At 43.6% G+C, this 22,573-nt stretch overlaps 1 protein-coding gene across 3 annotated transcripts in view; it reads right to left on the bottom strand.

The window, feature by feature from the left end:
* Positions 1 to 22,573, bottom strand: part of CTPS2 (CTP synthase 2) — a 1,490,982-nt gene that overhangs the window by 492,578 nt on the left and 975,831 nt on the right. The gene's annotated exons all lie outside the window — the stretch shown is intronic.

The following is a 22,573-nucleotide window of genomic DNA, read 5'->3' on the forward strand; positions in this document are numbered from 1 at the left end:
AAAAAATAAAAAGAAGAAAACACCTTGTGCCGCACTGCACAGTCTGTTGTATGCTGTTGCCTCGCTGCTCTTGTCGTGTCCCAGCATTTGCTGGGACACCAGCACAGGCTCTCCAGCAATCCTGGCGCTGCTTACATGCTAAACACAGCATGTAAACAGCGTCAGGATTGGTCTGAGTGGCAGTCACTGCCACTCAGACACAAACCTGTGGTATGTGCTGTTTCTCCAGTCCGGCTGTGTAAACAGATGGGTTGGAGAAACCTATGTGCGCATTCAAACTTAGTGCACTCTCCCATCCGCCCCCCTCCCACCTCCCCGTGACCCAGCCCCGCTCTTCCTGCACCTGCTGGCTGGGCCAGCAGGTGAAAAATTCTGAAAAATAAAATGATAGCAAGCTATCATTTTATTTTTCACCTGCTGGTTCAGCAAGGGGGGCAACGCCCCTCCTCCACAGTGGAGGAGCCGCCCCTGTTCATTCCTCATCAAAGCACCAGGCATTGCATCCAAAGTGTATATGTTGCTCTTTCCCGCATCAAAGCATTGGGCGGCCTTGCGGCCCTCCTCCTAATAGATTTTGAAAAAGCTTTCAACACAATTGATTGGTTCTTCTTTACTGAGGTGCTGTGCCGTGATAAAAGTTTTTTACGCGAGACCACGGGTTAGAATCTGAGTGAACATAGTGTTGTCAGATGCTTTTCCCTGGGGAGAGGCATCAGACGGGGTGCTCTCTCACCCCCTCTTATTTGCTCTGGCCATCGTGCTACTGACGGTGTGGATCCAGTGCGATGCTGAGGTATGGGGCATTGATTCGTGTCTGGCCAAAGATGACCGCATATCTTTAAACACAGACAACATCCTGCTCTTCATGTCCCGCCAGCAGAGACAGGGCCCAGACTCCCACAAATCTTGGGGATCGTTGGGGTGGCGTCAGGCCTGAAAGTCAACTGGGGTAAGTATTTGGCGGTCCCCTGATTGGTGATCAGCAGGATGTGGCATGGCAATCCCAAATCCTGATTCAGAGAGTCAGCTTCCCATACTTTGAGATACACATATCCTGGGAACCTAACCTGACCTGGAGTCTTTATATTGGCCCTGTGACCTGACGAACACACAAAGACTTTGTGCGATGAAAATACCTCTGACTGAACACCATGCATTATTTAAAATGATGGCTTTCCCACGGCTGCTTTATGGCCTCCAGAGCTACACTATACATATTCAAAAATCCTGGTTTGACTCGATCCAGGCCATGGGACATAAATTCATATGCTCTGGGGTACCCCTAAAGCGGCCTTCGAGAAATGTGGCCGGACAATGTATGACAGTGGTCTTTCCACAGCCAATATACGCTTATATTATTGGGCGACACAACTCCTTCTCATTAATGACTGGCTGCCCAGGGTATGGGACGAGCCTACCTACAGGGGAAAATTTGGCCTTTTTAGGACCAGATAATGGCATGCCCTCCTGAGCTACCAGAGGTAACCCAAATGGCATTTATAAAGCATGGAGGGAAGCCTTCTGATGGACAAAGTGGAATCGGAAATTGATGAGAGACACCTCACTTTGGAAAAGGAACTGGCTCTCTCAAGTATCCTCACTGAAGGGGTCCTGGGGTTGTGACTCTATAGGTGTCTCAAGAGTAGGCAACATCTGTGGTGGAGGCCAGATGAAATTCTGCCAAGAACTTCAAGCAGAATTCCAAATAGCGACCTCACAGTTTTACTATTATTTTCAACTCCGCCATGCCCTGCAACCTACCAAGAAGTGTTAAAGGACATCCCAGGGTACAGCCCCCTAAAATAGGATCTTTACACACCCCTTGTGGCTATAAATCCCTAGTAATACACGTGCCCACATCCTTACACACCCTAAAGGCCAAATGGGAGACCTGGGTGGGAAAGTTGGACGAGGCTGCCTGAAGAAATGCCTGTATGGCTCTCTGAACATTAACAATTTCTGCCAGACTCCACTTCGTGCAGTTCAATTACTTGCATCAGGCATACCTATCACCTCTGGGGATGTGGAGAGCGGGCATCAGTGGCTTGCCTACATGTCAGAGGTGCAAGGATCCGATGGGTGACTTCTTTCATGTTGTTTGGCAGTGCCCGGTGATACAGACCTACTAGACCACTATTATTAATACTTTTTCCACTGTAACAGGCATACAGCTTGAAATGAACCCAAGGGTTGCACTGCTGGGCATTCTTGACAACATGAGTGGGCCCCATGGAGATAGGCTACTAATAGGCTTGGGTATGCTAACTGCCAAGCAAGACATTGCAAGTCACTGGAAAGCCTCCACAGTCCCTTCGCTGAAGGTATGGACCAGAGGCATGGACTGGTGCAGTAAACTAGAAAAAAATGATTTATATGGCATGGAGGTGTCCCCGAAAATACAAACAAGTTTGGAAGAAATGGTGGAACTACTATGGTTTTGGAACTCAGTAAATACCTGACTACTTGTGTTCACACATAGCTATATTCGGTTACTTTCAACCATAAAAGCAACAACCAACAATTGAATAAAAAAAGAAAAAGAAGTTTAGTTAAAAAAAAAAAGGGATAAGAATAAAATAGAATAGCATATGTTCAGCCTTAAAACACATAAAATTACATTCCATCAAAAATGCACCTGGCCCCCTAATATCTATCTTTTAAATTAAACATAGGGTTTTATTTCAGTCTTAGGTGCATAGTTAAAATTTAGCAGCTAAAACACTTTCCCTTTTTTTTCCTTTTAAAATGTGTTCCTCATCATCATTTTTCCCCAGGGAACTGATACGTATATGCCAAGCAGCTACAATATACTTACTAACCGCACAAGATAGAGAGAGGGAAGTATCCCTCATCATGATCCTCAAGGCAGCCATACAGTGTCTTATCCCCATATTTCTACACACAGGTCGTAACCACTTCCGTCGCGCAATCATATATGCAGGGCATATAAACATAAAATGTACAATAGATTCTGAAGTGTGATTACAACTAGGACAGGGATCAGATCTTGTAGTCAGACTCCGTATACTACCATAAGATTTAAGAGGCAGGCAACCATATCTAAACTGAATGTATAAACTCCTACTTAATGGGTCAAGAATTGTATCCATAAATGGTTCCAAATACGGATACCATTTGAAATCAAAGAATTGTGAGGTCAATCTGCCGTGTGTTGAGCACATCATGTAGTTTTCCCTGACATATATCCAGTAAACAGTTTTCAAATGGTTCTTCTGATCCTTCCTTATACTTTCTGGATGGCTCCAAAACTCACTAAGACCCAATCTGTAAAACCATTTTGAGATGTGATTAAACCAAGGAATGGTAAGAACATTTGGTCTATCTAGAATGTCTTGAATAGACTCCTTATATGTAGATAACTCAGGGGTAGTCCATACACGGACCCAGAAAAGCAATGATCGTAGGGCAATTACATCTGAGATGCATGACAAGCCGAGGTCCCAGAACATTGGCAGCAGTGGGGAATTGCGAGGACAAGCCAAAGTTGACCTTACAAAGTTGTTTTCCCCCACTGCCAACTTGCCAGTGTTCGAGGACCCCCAGATTTCTGCCCCATAGACTGCAGCACTCTGTGCCTTAGCTCGGTAGATTTTAATGGTTGGAGTAATCACCCTCTCAGAGGTAGACTTGTGGAAGCGTAGAATAGCCCCAGATCTCTGGGCCAAAAGAGCTAAACTTTTATCGATTTGGGTCCCCCAATGCAAATTGTTGCTAATTCTCACCCCAAATAATCTATGGAGCTTACCATGCCCAGGGGGGTTCCATTATAGAAAATTGAATATCTCTTAGTGGGGCCACAGCCCAGGGTCATAAGTTTAGTTTTGCTATGATTAAGTTCAAGTCCATAGTCACCACAAAACGAACTAAACTTATCCACAAGTACCTGGAGACCCATAGGAGTTCTGGAGATCAGGAGGGAATCGTCAGCAAATAGCAAAATTGGAATTTTGTGGTTATTCAAGGATGGAGCATCATTTTGGCAGTTGGTAACAACTTGCACCACCTCGTTAATAAACAATGTGAATAGAGTTGGGGCAAGAACACAGCCCTGGCGCACTCCTCTCCTAATATCTATTTTGTCGGTGAGTTCCCCCCTGATTGCCCCATCTAACTTGTGCAAATGTTTTTTCATGTAACCTTTGAATTAAGTGCACTAAATTTCCTGGGATACCGATTTTGTTTAGTACTCCCCATAGTTTCTCTCTTGGGACAAAGTCGAACGCAGATCTTAGATCTACAAAAGCAACATAGAGTTTTTTGCTTAGATAGGGTGACATACTTCCAAAATAGTAATGACAGCCTGAAGACTTGGTCCATGGTGTTAGTTTTAGGCCGAAAGCCGGCCTGTAAGGGGGATAGAATTTGATTATCCTGAATCCAATCAGTAAGCCTATCTAAGACTTGCTTAGCAAATGTCTTCTGAAGGATATCGATAAGGCTGATTGGTCGATAATTTGCAGGTGAACCTACATCACCCTTTTTATGAATCGGAATTATTTCTGCACCACCCCAAGAATCTGGAATAGGGCTACCAGCTGCTATGGCATTAGACAATAAGTTAATGTACCATGCCCATAGCGTTGGTTCTGATTTAAACAGGTCCCCTGGAATCTTATCTGGACCAGGGGCTTTAGCTGGCCTCAGAGAATTAATTGCAGCTGTTGTTTCGGCTAAGGTAAAAACAATGCTCTCAGTTGAAGTCTTGGTAACAGCCCAACACTCATCATATCCAGGGACCTCCAGAGCTTGCGGTGCAGGCAGAGCATAAATTCCAGAAAAATAGGACACCCATCTTTCGGGCTGAATATACATGCCAATGTCATCCTTACCCCTTTTCGAGCTGGAGGTCAACAGCCGCCAAAAGGAACTATCATCTTGATGTTTAACTGCTTCAAGCAGCTTCTGCCATATCTCATTATCCCAGTCTTTTTTTGCTTGTTTCAGGGCATTAACATACCTACGTCGGACCTCTTTAATAACCTCTTGGGTAGAGTTTTTTACAGCCTCGTTTAAATTAGATCTTGCTCGCACACAATTCTGATTGTACAAATCCCTACGAGGGATGTCAACAGGTCTCGATTTAGAAGGGAATTCCCTATAGAAGATACCCTGTAGGGAATCCACCAATTTATTGTGGATAGTCATAATAGGAATATCAGAGACTTCATGTTCCTCGTAATCTACAAAAAAAAATTTAAATGATGAATATATTTCCCTAATCAAGAACGAGTTGGACTACTTATAGTGACTGTTTTCAGAAAGCCTATGTTTTTCCAATTTTGTGCCATAAGGGAGGCTGTAAATCAACTTGTTGTGACGATATTAATGTACAATCCAAATGTGTTAGTACTCATATGCAAATACAAATAAAATCTTTCTATTAAAAAACACACTCAGCTGTTGCTGGGCAATTTCCAAGAGGGGGGGCATTTGCAAGTTTGGATGCAAGACCCTGCCCTACTGCTGCGACAGGAGATCCTCCTGAAGAGGCAGCCTGATGGGAGGACGGATGGTCATGTCTATAAATTCAGAATACCATACCCCCGTGCCCAGTCTGGAGACATCGGGATGATTTGAGCCTGGTTGGTTCATATTTTCCTCGGTACTCAGGGCAGGAGTGCTATCGCCAGGAATGCATACAGGTGTCCCGAGTTCCACTCCAAGTGGAATGCGTCTCTGAGCAAGAGCCACTATGGAAACTCCAACACGAAGAAGGGCAGACACTGTGTGTTCTCAGCAGTGGAGAACAGACTGAGCCATGGTTCTCCCCATTTGTGAAGGGACCTTGCATGACCTCTTGGTGCAGATGCAATTCATGGTATGCAAGGTGTCGACTGGTGATTTTGTATGCCCTGGCATTCAGAGATTCAGCCAGGTGTTGTACAACCAGGAAGATGTCATGACGTTCTAGCCACATCCGGAGGCACAGAGCCTCTTGGCAGATGGTCTAGAACCCCAACCTGTACTGCTTGTTGTAGGTGAACATATAAACCAGTCTCCATTTGATGAGTGGTATAAAGGCTTTCAGAGCCAAGTGGATGGCCTGCACCTTCAACAGGTTGATGTGGAGCCAGATCTATGCCGGAGATCAGAGCTAATCTCAACTTCTCCAAGGAGGCCACCTCATCAAAAGAAGTGATGCATCTGTCAACTCTGGGAGGGAAAGTAAGAGTAATCTGTTGCTGGCCATATTGCGGTTCATTAACCAACACTGCAGACCTCTTGCAGTCTACTCTAAAATCTGAACCCGATCGGAGAGATTTTCCTGGCTTCAGATCCTACTGCAGAGCCCACATATGCCACATGGTGTACTTCACCAGCAGAATGCAGGAGGCCACCAGACCCAGCAGCCTCAGAGTCAGTCTCACTAAATGCAAGGACCATGGCTGAAACATCTGGACCATAGCCTGAACGTCCTAGACTGTCCACGCTGGAGAGCAGGCACAAAACTGTACTGTGTCTAGGATGGCTTAGGTGGAAAGGAGAATCTGAGGAGTCAAGTGTGATTTCGGCATGTTGATAGTCAATCCCAACAAATATAGAGGGTTTGCCATTGTCTGAAGGTGGGTGACCATTGCCTTTAGAGATCCCACCTTTAGTTGCCAGTTGCTGAGGCAGGAGACCCTTGACCTCCGAAGTTGATCAGTATCATTTCTGTGAACACCGGAGGGACACTGGTGAGGTAAAAGAGGATCATAGTGAACTCAAACTGCTCCTGGCCCATCTTGAACTGCAGGTAACATCTGTGGGCGTGCAAGACGAGCATATAAAAGTAAGCATCCTGCAGTTCCAGCACTACCATATAGTCTCCAGGGTAGGAGGAACATTGGCAAAGGTGAGCATTTTGAATCAGTTTTTACTAAGGAAGACGCAGAGAGGGCGAATGTCTACAGTAGAGTAGAGGCCTCTGTCCTTTTTTGACACCAGAAAGTAGCTGAAGTAGCAACCACAACCTACTTCTGGTATCGGCACCCTCACAATGACTCCTTTGGACAAAAGAGCCTGCATCTCCTGACATAAGAAGAATAGGTGGCCATCCGACAGCCATTGTACGTTCAGTGGCATGGGAGTCAGAGTCTATAGTAATGGAAGAGCATAACCACACCAAACAATCTGTAGTAATCACTTGACTAAGATGGCAGCCTACCACTGTGGGAAAATGTGCTGGATCTTGCCTCCCACCGAATGTGCCATGGAGGGCACACTAAAGATGTCTGGGGGGCACAGCAGCTGGTGGGGTGGAGGACGGGTTGCATGATGTCCCTGGTGATCGCAAACTCTGAGGTAACCTCGACTGCAGCCATGAAAAGGCTGGTAAGTCTGCTAGCCTGTGGTTAGGGCTGGTATGGTATATGATGCTGAAAACCCCTACTCTAGCCACAAGAGTGTGATTGGCAGGGCAGTGGATAGGCAAAAAGATCAAGCTGTGACTCTGCTGTCTTTAAAGGGCTCCAGCCCTACATTCACCTTGTCGCAGAAAAGGTGAGAATCAGCAAATGGCATGTCCATGAGGCATGCTTGGGCATCCCTTGACATCCACCAAAAAGCCGTTCTGTGGGACTGCAACCTTGCACAAGCCCAGAAGTGACGTGAGGTCTTGCAATGCCACGCTGCAAAGAGCTTTATCTCCCTCTCCCAAATTGCCTTTCAGTGGATTGACAAGCAGTTGGAGCAAGACTTGGAATGATGGCTAAACCTAAGCACCAAAGACAGGCCAAGTGGGAATCAGTCACAGACATCTGTCTGTGAAATTCCCTGCAACGTTTAAAAACTATCGACTTCATTGGGGACATGTCCATAGAACACTGGAAACAATGGAAAAAATACTTTGACAAAAACAGAAAAAAAGTTTGTCAAAAAGTGAGCAAGATAGCTCTCAGTATCCGCAACTCTTGCTGTGGAAAAAAAGGAATTTATGTCAGCGCACTGGAGCAACACCTATATAGGCACCATGCACTACACATCCGGTGCAGATGACATTGACATTAAACCGTTGGTGCCATCTACTCGTGCGCACGGGTACTGCTCATGATTTTCCAGATCAAGTCTTACATCTGAGGAAAAGGCTAAAATAAGGAATCTGCAGTCAGAAGTCTCTTCCAGAACTTACATATAAGTCATTAGACACAAAAGGTCTAAGGGCCTAATGGCAGAGGGCCTGAAGTCCCTGGAGTGATGGGTGAGCAGTCTTAAAGTTAATTGAGCCAAAACAGGGTTGATGCTCTTTAAATCTAGCAATATACTGAACTCTGGCGGTTTAACCCTTACCTCTGTCATCTCTGCCAGATACTGGATTACCTCTGATACACTGGATAAAATCAACATTTCTATGTCTGCCGTAATCTCAGCATGTTTTCTCCAGGCAGTATGGTAACAACTGGAGGCAACTTTCAAATGGGCCAGTTTTGTCAAATATACCCATACATCATTGCCATGATGAAGGGAAGAGAAATATATATACACAGTAAAAACCGATCTATTCAGGGTTCCTTTTGTGAGATGCCAACAAAACAGCAGACAGCAGACTGCTACTGGTTGACTCAGCGACTTAATAATGAACAAACACCGCAAGGACCATTTGTGTACCCTTTATAGGACAAAATCAACGTGAAGGTTCTTTGCCAGAATTACAAATGCACCACATCATATCCTGTTAAACTCATTGCAACCTTCTCTTTGAGGTGCCTTCACCTCTGTTATTCTGAAATGCTCGCCAAAAACGGTTAAAAAGAAATCGGAAACGGAAAAGGTAACAGCAAAGTATTAAAAGAGAGGAAAAACAGATCAGGAAACCACAGCATGATAGCAAGCATTTCAAAGAAACGGAGTGGAAGCCACAAATAATAAAACAGACGGGCAAAGGTGTATACAATCTGTTGAGGCTCACTGGGTATGGGGTAATGGGGGAAGGAAATATACATGAAATTACATATGTCTTCTTCATCCAAAGCCAATTCACTTACTGGCCTCCTTCTCAAGTCCATACCTTTGAATCTTTTAAAGATGGGAAACCAGCATTTTACCGTTCACACACCTAAGATTAAGAAGTACTCCATACTCCATCACAGCATGCACCTCCACATCATCCTCTCCTTACAAAGTGTCCAAAATACTTTTGCTGTAACAAATCCATGTGCACAGGGTTAGTACTCTAGTACACGATCTTAAGTCTACTACACAATTTTAGATACCTACTTTTACCTGCCTGCCTCTACTGACATACTTGTTATGATCCATTATTGCTGGTTGTAGTTGATTTCACAGAAAGGCTATTTCATGGAATCCCATTACAGAGAAACAATTTCACCTTAACTGTTCAATGGAATTTTGCAGGATTAATAGCATTTACCATTTCAGAGAAATCAATTCATAGAATGTCGTTTTTCCAAAACTAGATTTAGCATGTTCACTGTTTAAAGTGTAAATGCAATGGTAGTAGGTCTTAATTTCGGAAAAAACAATGTTAGAAGTATTTATTTCACTGCTTTACTCTGAGGGGCATTATTTACGTCTTACATATATATTTTTCACTAATAAACTATTATTTTGGGTGCTTTCAATTTGCTGATCTCCTCACAACCCCTAAACATCATCCATACCTACCTCCTAAAATCCCCTACCATGCCTAAACTACACCCATTTCTGACCATCAAATTCCATCCAGCCCTGAACCCTAAAGACCCTCTCTAATCCTACGTCTACCCATCCCTCTACCATAACATCCCTCACTGCACCTAAACTACATCCTTTTCCCGCATTCCTGAACTCTAAAAACACATCACCACTGCTAAACTACACCTATTCCTGACCCACTGATGCCTGAACCATGAAAACCTCCTTCTACACCTAAACTCAACCTGTGAGAAAATGAGTTGTTGATTGACTGGTGTGTGAGCCCTGGTCAAGCTGCAGCCACAGTCCTGCGCACAAAAAGTGACTAAATTAACCTGTGCTTAACCCTGAGTAGTTTGGCACAATAAGCAGTCAGGCTAAACTTAGAGGCAATGGGTTAAGTATTTATGCAGCACACAAACAGCAATAAAGTGAAAACACAGCACACTAAAAAATCCTAAACCAATTTAGACAAAAGAATACATTGTAATAATTAATTTGACAGTAAAACAACAAAAATTCAGTCAGTAGAACTTGAGTTATGAATTTTTGAAGTTTAAGGTTCAAATTACTGCCTAAAAGATAAACGCATCAACCGCAAACATCTGGTCACATGAGGCCGGGTTAAAGTCCAAAGAAAAGGCTGACTACAGTGGAGTGCAGCTCAGATACAAGAAATGGATTAGGCCCAGTCAGCACTTACCTTCAGACTTAGAAAAGGAGAAAATGGCTGAGAAGGTAGAAGTTCAGTGGGGCAAGGCTGGAGGAGTGTCTAAAGAGGGAGCTTGGCTCTCAGATGGCCATGGAGCGAAGCCGCTGTGAAGAATTTTACCTTCGGACTTAGTTGCCGAAATGGAATTCGAAAAATCTCCAGTAGGATGAAAAAAAAGACTGTAGCCTAAGACATTTTCATGAGGTCGGATACCCCTTTGTCGAAGAACCACTGAAACAGATTTGCTGCTGCAGAAAATAACGTAGCAGGAGAAGCTGCAAAGTCAATCCGACCAGCGATGCACCTCGGGCAGATTGGAGAGCAGGTTGGTCCCAGTCTCCTCCTGGTTCTCACAGCACCATAACCAAGGAGCCAGGAGTGAATGGAGACCTCTAGAGGGGTTCAGGACTCACTCAGGCTGAGCTCAGGTGTAGATTCAAGAACGTGGGAGCCTGTTATGTCCCTATGGCTCTGAACACGAGGGCGGCAAAGAAGCTCTTAGAATCACTTCTGGAAGTTCTGGGTGCAGATGTAGGGCTCAACAGCAGGGCTGGCGTCTGAGGGTTCAAGGCAGGCTCTATGCAGCAAAGCAGTCCTTCTAGGTAGAGCAGCACTGTTGTAGAGTGCACAGCAGGCCACAACAGCAGGCATTATTCTGACAGTCCTTCCGAAGGTCCAGTAGTGAACTGAAGAGTGGGTCTGAGAGTCCTATGTTTATACACAGGTGCCCTGCTCCTAGAAGGTGGGAAAAGTGTTTGAAATGGTTCTTTGAAGTTTTTTGAATTTCCTGAGTCCCCTGCCATGGCTCCAAGTTGGTGGAGGTGACAATACATGGTTGTTAGGCCTCTTGTGAGGAGACAGGGCACAGCCTATTCAGGTGCAAGTAGGGCTGTTGTCAGCTCCGCCCCTCATCCTGACAGTTGATGGCCTACTGAGGCTCTGCTTATCCCACTATTGTGTGTCTGGGAGGAATTCACAGATGCTGTCAGCTACACCCAGTCATGTGACCCAAGACAGGCTGCAGGCACAACGTGCTAAGGGCAGTAAAATGGCATCTTTCTAAAAGTGGCATTTTCAAAATTGTAATTATAAACTCAACTTTGCCATTGAAGAGGGTTTATCATTACAATTCCCCAGGTATCAAAAATGACATATCTACCTCCTCTCATTTAGGAATTACAGATTATTCAGTATAAAAATGAATAACGTCATCGTATGGGACAAGTAGGCTTCACAGTAGTGAAAAACAAATTTGGGAGTTTTGGACTACCAGGACTTGTAAATCTTGAAAGCACATGTCCTACCTTTTAATTACACAGCATCCTGCCCTATCTGCTACCTAGGACCTACCTTAGGGGTGACTTATTTGTAATAAAAGGGTGGTTTCAGGCTTGGCAAGGGGGTCCAAATATTAGGTAGAGATGGTGATGTGACACTGCATTGAAGTTGCAATGGCAGGCCTGGGACAAGATTCAGAGGGCAACTTATGTGGGTGGCACAAGTACTGCATGCCCACTGGTAGCATTTAATTTACAGGCCCTTGGGATATGGTAACCCATTTTAGAATGGATTTACAAGTACATCAGACATTCGAATTGGGTATAAAACAATTTGACCATGTTTTAGGGAGCCAGCACATGCATTTTAGCACAGGTTAGCTGTGATAATGTGCACAGAGTACTAAGGCCAACAAAAGCAAAAATTCAGCAAAAAGAGAGGGTAAAAGGCAAAACGTTTGAGGGAGACCCAGAAGAGAGGGCCAGGTCCAACACCACCCTTTCCTGAACCCTTAAAATCCTTCACCATCCTGTACTCCATTTATTCCTAAGCACTCCTTTTCTCCCTAAACTCCACCCATTCCTGAACCCTAAAGACCCTTCATCACCCTAAATTCTACTCATCACTGAACCTTAAAACCCCCACCAGCCCTTAATTTTAACCCATCCCGGAACCCAAAAATAACCTCACTACCTTTAAACTCTACCCAACCTTAATGTAATTTTGGATTTTTCCTTAAAATTATCTTTTGTATAAAATGTTTCCTTTCAATTAATTTGTATTGCATTAAGATTGTCTTTCCTTACAATTTGTTTTCCAGTATTTGGTTTCCTTTAATGTGGTTTCTCAGTTTTCCTGTTTTCATTAATTCACATAACATCAATTATTGCAACGTATAGTAAAGCACTGTTTAGCTGCCCAAATCGGATAGCACTATAAAAATATCATATAGATATATCTAAATATACAACAGACTGTTCTTTCTGTAGTATGCATGTTTGTGAAAAAGCAAAAAAAATGCTGATTGGGCAGCCGTGATATGGTGACCCACTGGGCACTCCTTTCACACCTAAAAATGGTTACGTCCTCTAGGGACTCTAAATGTTGGCAAGGTCGCTGTACGCCTGACAGAGGTGTGGCCTCCCTAACTCCACTGACTTGGTAGTCCGCACTTTAAACGAGGCCTGTGCTCTTAAAACATAAACAAGAATTGCAAACTATACATGTGAACAAATAAATCAATTGAGAAAGGGCAATTTAAAATAATTTTGAAGCAACTGATCAATCAAGAAGACTATTTTAATACGCATTTCCATTTATTTCGATTTGAGTTACAACATAAAAGAAGCGACAGACGCATTTTCTTCTCAGTTTAATATTGTTTTAGTACAACCTGTGCACCGATGTTTTTTTTACGCCACCGAACACACCTCTACAAGCCGGCAAATTCCGCAGACACGGTTTTGCCAAGAGAAGGAACCAGGCAACATCCTGATTAATAAAGAATGCTGTTTTCTGAGTACTGAGCAGCTCTATGGTTTTTGGTAGAAAGTTTTACATAAGGTCGCACTATCATGTGAAATTGCCTGAAGCTGCCTCACAGGGGGCCTGCAGCGAAAAAATGCGGGATACAGCGGGCCTTTGGGAAAACACCATTTCAGTATATAAAAAATCTATACGACGGTAGGCAATATACATAATAGAAATACTTTAGCAGCCTCTATACAAAATGCACATGCAGTTCCCAATGTTGTTTTTATCAATCCTTCTTATCAGATATTTACGTATATTATTACTACATTATGGTAAAATGTAAGTATACACTGCAAAAGGCTTTAGATTTCCATGGCATTTTAGCAAACCTAGTTGCTAAGAGTTACAGAAAAATTTACAGTATGGCTTTATCGGAAATCTACATTCCTATTATATTAGTTCTACATAAACATAAATCCCAGAAAATAAAAAAGGTTTGTAAATTGTCCAACACTGCATCCATTTTATATGATAATGGTAATATGTCTACATTGATTCACTGCCTATCTGCCACTTTCCACTAACTACATGGGTGTGCGAACTGAACACACGCGAAACAAATTCACAGACAACATTTAAAAGCCAGTCCCTAAACTATGCAGCCATGTAAAACTTTTCCATGCTTAACGAAGTTGCAGCCATGTGCCGGGAAAAGCTACACCTTTTGCACACTTTCAAAAGTACATCCCGATCCCAATCCCTATTTGTACAATGTCAGCAGGTTTACGTTTATAGGCATTATGTATTAGAACATTATGATTTTCTGCACACTGAAAGAACTTTCCTTATGAAAAGAATAGCTTCCCCTACCACTTCTAAATCAATGAGTATGTTGGGTACACTCCACATACACTACAGCTCCCACATATACATGACATGTGTAACATTAGAAAGAATGTAGTAAGCGTGTGAAGTTTATTTACATCCTTGCAGTGCTTAATTTGTGCTTGTTGTTTCCGGTGCTGAGCACCGGCACTTCTGTTTGAGGGCCGGGGTTTATTCTTCTGCCTCAAGCATTTGCTGCGAGCAAAAGACACATATGGGAAAGACGGAGGAAGGGAAAAACGAAAAAGCGTCACAAAGGGAGAAAGTAGAAAGCTGCCAGGGTGAGCCCAAGGGGCAGGGAGTGGCTTTATATGGATTAAAGAGGCCCGAGATGGCTTCAGGGTTACGCCGCCTCAGTATTCCGTGCTCTCACATTTATTTGCAGCAGCCGCGTGTTTAAGAGGAGGGCTGTGGGCACCGGAACGTTTTTATTTACAAATAAAGCACTGCATCTTTGTGAACACCTGCAAAGTGATGGTTTGTTGGTACTCATGACATTACCCCTCCCTCATCTCATCTTCATTCCATCCATGTAAAAATGTTTCCTACTGAGCTGGCGAACTGGCGGGAAGATCTGTGTTGGCGTAAGTGACTGTCTAGTTTCACTTGTGTTTTTTTGCATAAACTCACACGTGTTACATCTGGATCATGGTAAAAATGAGGACCTAACCAAGCAGATTGACCTCTGTGGCACTCCCTGTAGGATATAGGCTAGAGGGCTCTTACAAAGCTGGATGTTCTGCTATGACCCAACCATGAAAGTCCCTGTCACTTCATTCTAGTTACGGCCTCCTGTAGTGTGGGTCTGGTATGAACATTTATGCCTGTCCTGATTTTGATATTCACTCTGGCTCCGAGGATCAGTAAAGGAATGAATTACAACGCAGAAGAACTACACCCCTCCTCAATGATTTCACATCTGCCGACTCTAGTGGGTGAAATGTGTGAGTTCCAGGAAGTCAGCAGTTGTCTGGAAATTGGAAAGTAAGTAATAAAGCACCTTTTCCTTACTGGTTACCTTTAAACAATAATGTCTCCCCAATGCTCACAACCCTCTTTGACCCCGCCAAATGAAGGTGGACAGAAGAATGACAAGGAAAACCATCCAGTAAAAAGGGCAAAATAGAAGGGACCATATGCAAACAGGATTGCCATAAGGCTAAACTCCGACTTACAAATGTCTCCCAATGCCGTTCATATCTCATATAGTCTCCATGATTGTATGTCCATGATGGCTTACTCTCAGCAGAGACCCTGTCCCCACAACCGGACAATACAGAGCCTTGGAGAATGGGTAATTCCCTAGCTCTACAACATAGAAGCCACGTTCAAATTGGGGCCACTGCCATCAGTCAATGCTGGGGAAAGCAGTCTCTTTTTGGTCAGAAAGGCTCTGCTGAGCTATTTAAATGTATCCTTTTATCTCTATTTCCCTGTCACTTCTGAAAATCAGGTTGAAAAGGGACGAGGGGATGACCCATTCTCCCTGGTCTTGAGAAACAAGCTATAAATGAGAGCGAATAGAAGAAAAGAAAACAACAGCTGGTCACTGTGGGGAAAGAGCCTTTAACTTCCTCAACTTGAATTCGTGGCAGCTAATGCGAAGAATTGAAAAGCGAATTGCCTAGGGATGCATAAATATCATGATACGGAGCTGTGAATCTTCGACATAGCTTTCAAAACTTTTCAGATGAAGTGATAGCACCATTAACCCGGGCACCTTTCTTGTATACCTATCTGCTTGGATATGGTCTACTCTCCACAGGTGAGAAGTAGCAAGAGGGATAGGTCGCTTCTCTGCTTACCTTTGCAGATGAAAGCACAAGATCGGAAAATATTTTTACTTGGTTTCTCCGATTAGTAGTTATTGCTAGCTAAGACGTTTAAGGGAAAAATCCTTTACAAGTTGAGGAGATCCTCAAATTTTCCTGGGTGGAAGACCTGTTTTGTTCCAACCAGACCATAGATCCCGAACATCTTGAGATTCCAGGATAATTCTTCACCCCATCTGCTGAACTCTATAGTACTAAACATATTTGGGTGCATACTCTGTGGAAATCCAGGCTCAAGACAGAGTTCAAATTGAACTCAGAGCACAAGCAGGTTGGAGTCAAATTGTGTGAGATGAATTATGGCTTAAAGGGGTAACAAACACACAGGTCAATATGGGACCTCTTACTCTTTGCCACTATCTTGCTGGAGTTCCCTACCCCTGAGCCCAGAAGAATGAGCGAACACTCAAGGGTCTTAACATCCGATTGGTGGGCAGATATACTGACTCATGCTAAATGCAAAATCTTGCCCAATTAAAGACAGGTCCTGGAATGGTGTAGGATGAGATTCTACTCAGAAGAATCCGGAAACCATGTTATTGTAAAACAGTGCAGACTATCAGTGCAACAGTTATTGTATGAGACCATAAGTATCATGTTCCGAGATGATTCACACTGTTGCAAAACAACAACCTAAGCCAGTGGTTCCCAACCTTTTGATTTCTGTGGACCCCCACTTTAACATTAATGGAACCCAGGGACCCCTACTGAATCATCATGGGAATCTGGGGACCCCCTCCTAAGTCATTAATGGAAGCTGGGGACCTAATTTGTCAATATTTGTTAATATTTTTTAATTTTCCAGGCTCTTGCGGACCCCCTCAGCAGGCTTCGCGGACCCCCAGGTTTCCCCAGACCACAGGTTGGGAACCACTGACCTAAGCGGTAGGACCGCAAACTTGTAACACCCACTCCCCCCAATCAGCACAAAACGCAGAAACCTTTGTAGCACAGCCTCAAGTGTATGTACAGACATGCATGTAAGAATGTAATGCTAGCAAGTTGCTGTGAATGTTGGCTTTTTGGCTATGAAAAAAAGTACCTTTAATGGGGATTCGGGTAGACACTGGGCAACCACACAGTGGTGTATGCAGAAACCAGTGAGACGACAAGTAGCTGCAAGCATTCTAGTGGAATGATGATGCCCTGGAAGAGGCCAGGAAGGCCTGTACATTATGCTACAGGACGTGTGTGCACTTATTTGGTTACACAGAGACACACATGCAGTAATCTCATGAACCAACAGATGTTTCATGTTGCATTTTCCAACTTGCATTAGTTTTTCATGTAATGTTTGTGTTATTTTATTTAAAGTTACTTAAAGATGAAAACTCAACAAGATAGTTACGCGAAATTTTGTTTTTTTGCCACACCTTTGATCACCCCCCAACTCTCTGACCCTGCCCCCACTGCTCCCAGGATCATAGTTCCCATACTTTTTATGCACTTTGACTGCCGGGCTTGACTGCGACAAAGAATGAATGTCAGTTGGCAATCTAAACCTCTCCCCTAAAAAACTGATGCAATAAAAATCATTTCTGGTTTTTGTTTCAGGTATGATTGATCATTCTTCCTGGAAGTGCTAACAACTGCCACCCCACAGTCCCTCCCCTACAACTCACATGAAGCTCACCGCCATTGCTCCAAGTTCAGAATGATGCTGAACATAGTGTTGATATAACAAGTTTTTTTTTTCAGGACTTCTTTAAATGCCCCTATTTTCCTTGAGACATAAGCAATACGACGTCTGATGCTTGATTTATACATTTAGGAATATTCTCGCCTGTATCATTGCTATCCTTTGTATTCTTCTTTTGCATTTTTATGTAAATTTAAGCGTGAACATATGCATTTTGCATCTCCTATTATGTTACTGTGTGCCTTCCAGCCATAACTATTTCTATCATCTCTTTTAAGAAAAAAGTTGTATGTACCTGGCTAAGCTAAGTGAGGACTTTCTGATAATGGCACCTCGTGAACTTTTAGGCCTTTGATTTTACACGTAATTAGTTTCAGTTCTCCGTTTGTAAAACACATTCTTTGACACAGGATTCTATAACATAAACTGAGGCTAATGTATTCTTGAGCGCACAAAGTGTACCAGTTTCCGTTTTATCCTGTGCTATTAACAGTGCCAAATGAGGGGAGTAATTCGCGCCAATGCATACCCTGCAGTGCAAAGGGGCATCACTACCCGACTTACAGCTTTTTACATGAGCAATTTACTAAAAAGGCCATACTTATGCAACGGACGTGTTATGGATATACCGCAGTAAAACTTCTTAATAAACTACAAAACATGCCAGGCCTGCATAATCTACACATCACATAATACAGTGTGAAAAGATCAAGAATGCATCTTTTTGCCCTGATGGAGAGGTTGGCAAATTTCGGTAACGTTAAGATGAACTCTTGATATTGCAACAAATACTCATCTTATGAACCTCCCTACGTGTGACAGCGGAGCCTGGAGTTTTATAGCAGTAGCCTTAATGGACGCCAACCGCTCTAGAGCAGCTTAAACTGCGTAGTATGCGGTACATCAATTCAATGGGGTAAATCACTTAGGGGTGTGCAGCAGTTTCAGCTCATGAAAGCCACCCACTGTCAAACTATGAAACATGAACAAAGACCATGTACACCAAAAACAGATAGGTCGACGCCAAATAGTAGGACAATGGAGTTCGCCATATTTTGTTATCATTTTAATTATCGGATGCACTTGGCCCGTGGTTGGCTCTGCATGAGTGTGATGTGATCAGCCTTAAACTGGCAATCCTCTCCGAAGCACAAACGTGCTGTTCTTGCTCATCAATGAACGAGCTCTGATACCTTCAGACATTTCTGTCTTTACCAGCTCATTGCAAGGTTTGATGTACAGCACAAACCACTTGGAAATGGTGCTTACAAATAGCCATCTATTTTTTTAGCTGACAGGAGTATTTGTTGAGAAGTTGCCTGTCAGACCAGCGAGCTCTCCTCGAACCCAGTCTGTGCAGAATGAAGTATGAAGTATCATCTACATGGAGAACGAAATCTGTTGCAATGCTTTTAGAGAGACATGGATCTCTGACACTACCTAAAGCAAAAACCTTGCTCATCCTAAAACTGCTTGGAAGATAATGCCTTCAACTCCGCTTTTAGCAACAACTAAAACTGTGTTTCACCCAGTGTGAGAAGGCCAGAATGCATAGGCTGAAAAGGACCTCCAATAAGGAACGTTATCCCAAACTTGACATTTGAAATAAGATTCAGAAAGGGAGTAGGTTGGAGTGTATTTTACAGTCTCATGCAAAATCTGTCAAAAATGGGATTTTGATTATATAAATTTAAAAAAACACAAAGTCGGCATGTATCACTTCATTATGCCTTTGTTAAGACATTCCCTAGCCAAGGGAAGTGAAAACTGCCACACAAGACCAAGCTGTGCATCCTTCTGTCTGTTCAAAAGTTAACAATTTTGTGAATGGTTGCCTGTCAGAACTAATTTGGCATTGCCTCAGGCAGTGCTCTTGTAAAGGCATTCTTTCAGGCTCAAGCTTTGAGAAGTACAGTATCAAAGTTCAGGTGCAAATGGAGAGATGACTCATCTCCATTACATCCATCCATACCTGTTCATCTTTCTGATGCTTTCTGATGTCCCTTGGTAGAACAGCCTTAGGTGAACCTGAAATAAAAGCTGAGGCAAACCACATGCCCCATAAATTGCCTGTGAAGAAACTGCTAGATCTGTCAGCCTTAGAGTGGTATTCCCCCCAACATTTTACCTTCATCCTTCAATTTCTCTGATCTCCCCAATTGGCATATTTAATTTAGTTTTAGTGCCGGTGATTCCACTACATGTGCCCAGGGTCTGTACATTAAATGCTACTGGTGGGCCTGCAGCACACCTAGAAAGAGAAAACAATGAAGAGAAATTAAGATATTTATCCTCGTGCCGCCTCTGGGAAGGTGTAGCATTTTGTAGGACTCCAATACCTACCAGTGTTGGCAAATCTGGGAATGTGCCTCGATAGACCTGACAGCCTTAGGGTGGTCACCCCTAACTTTTTGCCTGCCTCCCTCCATTTTTTTGACATTGTTTTTGCTGGTTTTAGGACTCCTCGAACTTTACCAGTGCTAAGGTGCATATGCTCTCTCCCTTAAAACATGCTGGTGACATTGGCTCATACCCAGTTGGCTTATTTAAATTACTTGTAAGTCCCCAGTAAAGTGCACTACATGTGCCCAGGGCCTGTAGATTAAATGCTGCTAGTGGGCCTGCAGCACTGGTTGTGCCACCCTCACAAGTAGCCCCTTAACCAAGCCTCAGGCCTGCCACTGCAAGGCCTGTGTGTGCAGTTTCACTGCCACTTTGACTTGGCATTTAAAAGTACTTGCCGAGCCTTAAACTCCCATTCTTTCTACATATTAGTCACCCCTAAGGTAGGCCCTAGGTAGCCCATAGGGCAGGATGCCATGTAGATAAAAGGCAGGAGATATATCTGTGTGGTTTATATGTCCTGGTAGTGTAAAACTCCTAAATCCGTTTTACACTGCTGTGAGGCCTTTTCTTTTCATAGACAAACATTAGGGCTTGCCTCGTATACTGTTTGAGTGGTAGATTCTGATCTGGAAGGTGTAACAAGGTCATATTTAGTATGGCCAGAATGGTAATACAACTCTGACTCTGCTGAGAAGTTCTGTCCAAGGCCCTGGATTGAGCTTGTCTCCTGTTTGCTGAAGTCTCAGGGCCAAAAAAACATAATCTCTGCAAAGAATTCCATGTGTGGTGAAAATCAATGCACAGCGTGCCAGAATCAACGCACAGCCTGCCCTGCGTTGAGAAAAATAATCACATCACCGAACAGGAACGATGGAGCCCGGCTCCCCAAGTGGAGATCGACGCAGCGCCACTGTTGCGACTGGAACTTCAATGCACGGCCCACTGGATCGACGCACTGCGAGCCAGAACGACGCAGCCTGACTTCCTGCGAGAAGAATCGATGCAGCGCCTGCAGTACAGCAGAAATTCCCCAGCATCGCCAACCGGATTGACACAGTTCCTGTGACTTTGTCCTGCATGCCCAGGATTTCTCCGCATTGTCCCTGGGCGTCCAAATACCCCGTAACCCGAAGAGGATCCAAGTCTGAATGCCGGAAATCTACGCAAAGCCCTTGCTACGTGGAAAAGCCTTGACGCATCGTCTGTGTGTGCCTGGAGAAACCGACGCACACCTACCCGTTTTCCATGTCTCTCCTCCTCTATGGTCCTGTGCGGATAATTTAGACGCAAACCAGGTACTTTGTGCTTGCAAGAGACCATTGTTGCTTTTAAGAACTTAAACCTCATCTTATCATTACACAAGTGATATTTCAACTTGTACTTATCAAATCTTGATCGTTTTGACCTTAATCAACTCAGATAAATATTCTATATTTTCTAAACCTGTGTGGTGTATATTTGTGGTGTCTATACTGTGTTATTGCATGATTTATTGCACAAATACTTTACATATTGCCTTCAAAGTTAAGCCTGACTGCTCAGTGTCAAGCTGCCAGAGGGTGGGCACAGGATAATTTGGATTGTGTGTGACTTACCCTGACTAAAGTGACGGTCCTTGCTTGGATGGGGGTAACCTGATTGCCAACCAAAGACCCCATTTCTAACACGCCTAAATCCACGCTTCTCCTATGGATCGCCTCCCTGGGGTAGAGTAACTGGCTCCGGGGAGGTAGTGGTCCCTGGGGCCTTTGCGGACCCCCTGCTTCATTCTCCTTCAGGAGACTGTGCTTGTTTTTTTTTTAAACTTTACGTCAAAATTTGTAATTAATTGTAGATTGTGTCCTAAATTAAAATAAAAAATACTTTTTTGCCCTGGGGGGTGTCCCCGGGGCACTCCAGTATGAAGGCTATGGGGGTTATGATATTTGTACACAGCCCCCTTTTTTGGGAGACTTGGCTGAAGCAGACTTCCAAAATGGCTGCCAACACTTCCTAGTTGAAGTGTTGGCAGCCATTCAGGCCTCTGCACAAGATCAGGAGTATTTATGAATTTATCGCAACCCGAGATATACAAATTTGGATTTCCTTTCATTTCTCAAAAAATACTAAACAGATGTACACCAAATAACAAAAAGGGTGCTTTCTGAACCAAGAGCTACCTTTCTGCCAAATATGGTGTAATTCCTTCCAGCAGTGTGGGCTGTAGTCATGTCTAATATCTCTATGGGAATTAACATGGTAAACTCACTTTTTTTTTAACACCTCCCCCCTTTTTCTCGATGCCCGCATGACAGATCACCCTAAAACTTTCCATGCAGAACAAGACCATCTTGACACTCTTTTATGGAAAATTTCCTGAAGATTCGTCAAACGGAGAACAAGGTATGGCCAAGTCAACAAAAGCTATTCCTATGGATACTAGGTCCTAATTATCACTACCCATTGGTGTGGGCCAGTAGGTGATACATATATACCCACATATAAATATATTATTTCAGCTATGATGAGAGTGTCATGTGCAGGTGTTGTGCTTGCTTTTGGTGTTGCTATAAAATGATGGAGCATCCGGGTTTCTATGAAGATGTGAACGGCAACTGTGGGTGTTATCCTGCCTCTTGCAGGCGCTGTGCCCTTTTTGCTTCTGCACCCGTTGGTGCTGGTAGAGAAGGAACAATGGAGCACTGTTGGACTTGGACCTTTCTGCAGATTCATCCCAATTTTTTTTATCTTCACCCTCCTCTTTTCTGAACCAGTTTTTGTTGGCTTTTATCACTC

Source organism: Pleurodeles waltl, chromosome 8 (genome assembly GCF_031143425.1).
Source record: "Pleurodeles waltl isolate 20211129_DDA chromosome 8, aPleWal1.hap1.20221129, whole genome shotgun sequence".
Classification (NCBI taxonomy): Eukaryota; Metazoa; Chordata; class Amphibia; order Caudata; family Salamandridae; genus Pleurodeles; species Pleurodeles waltl.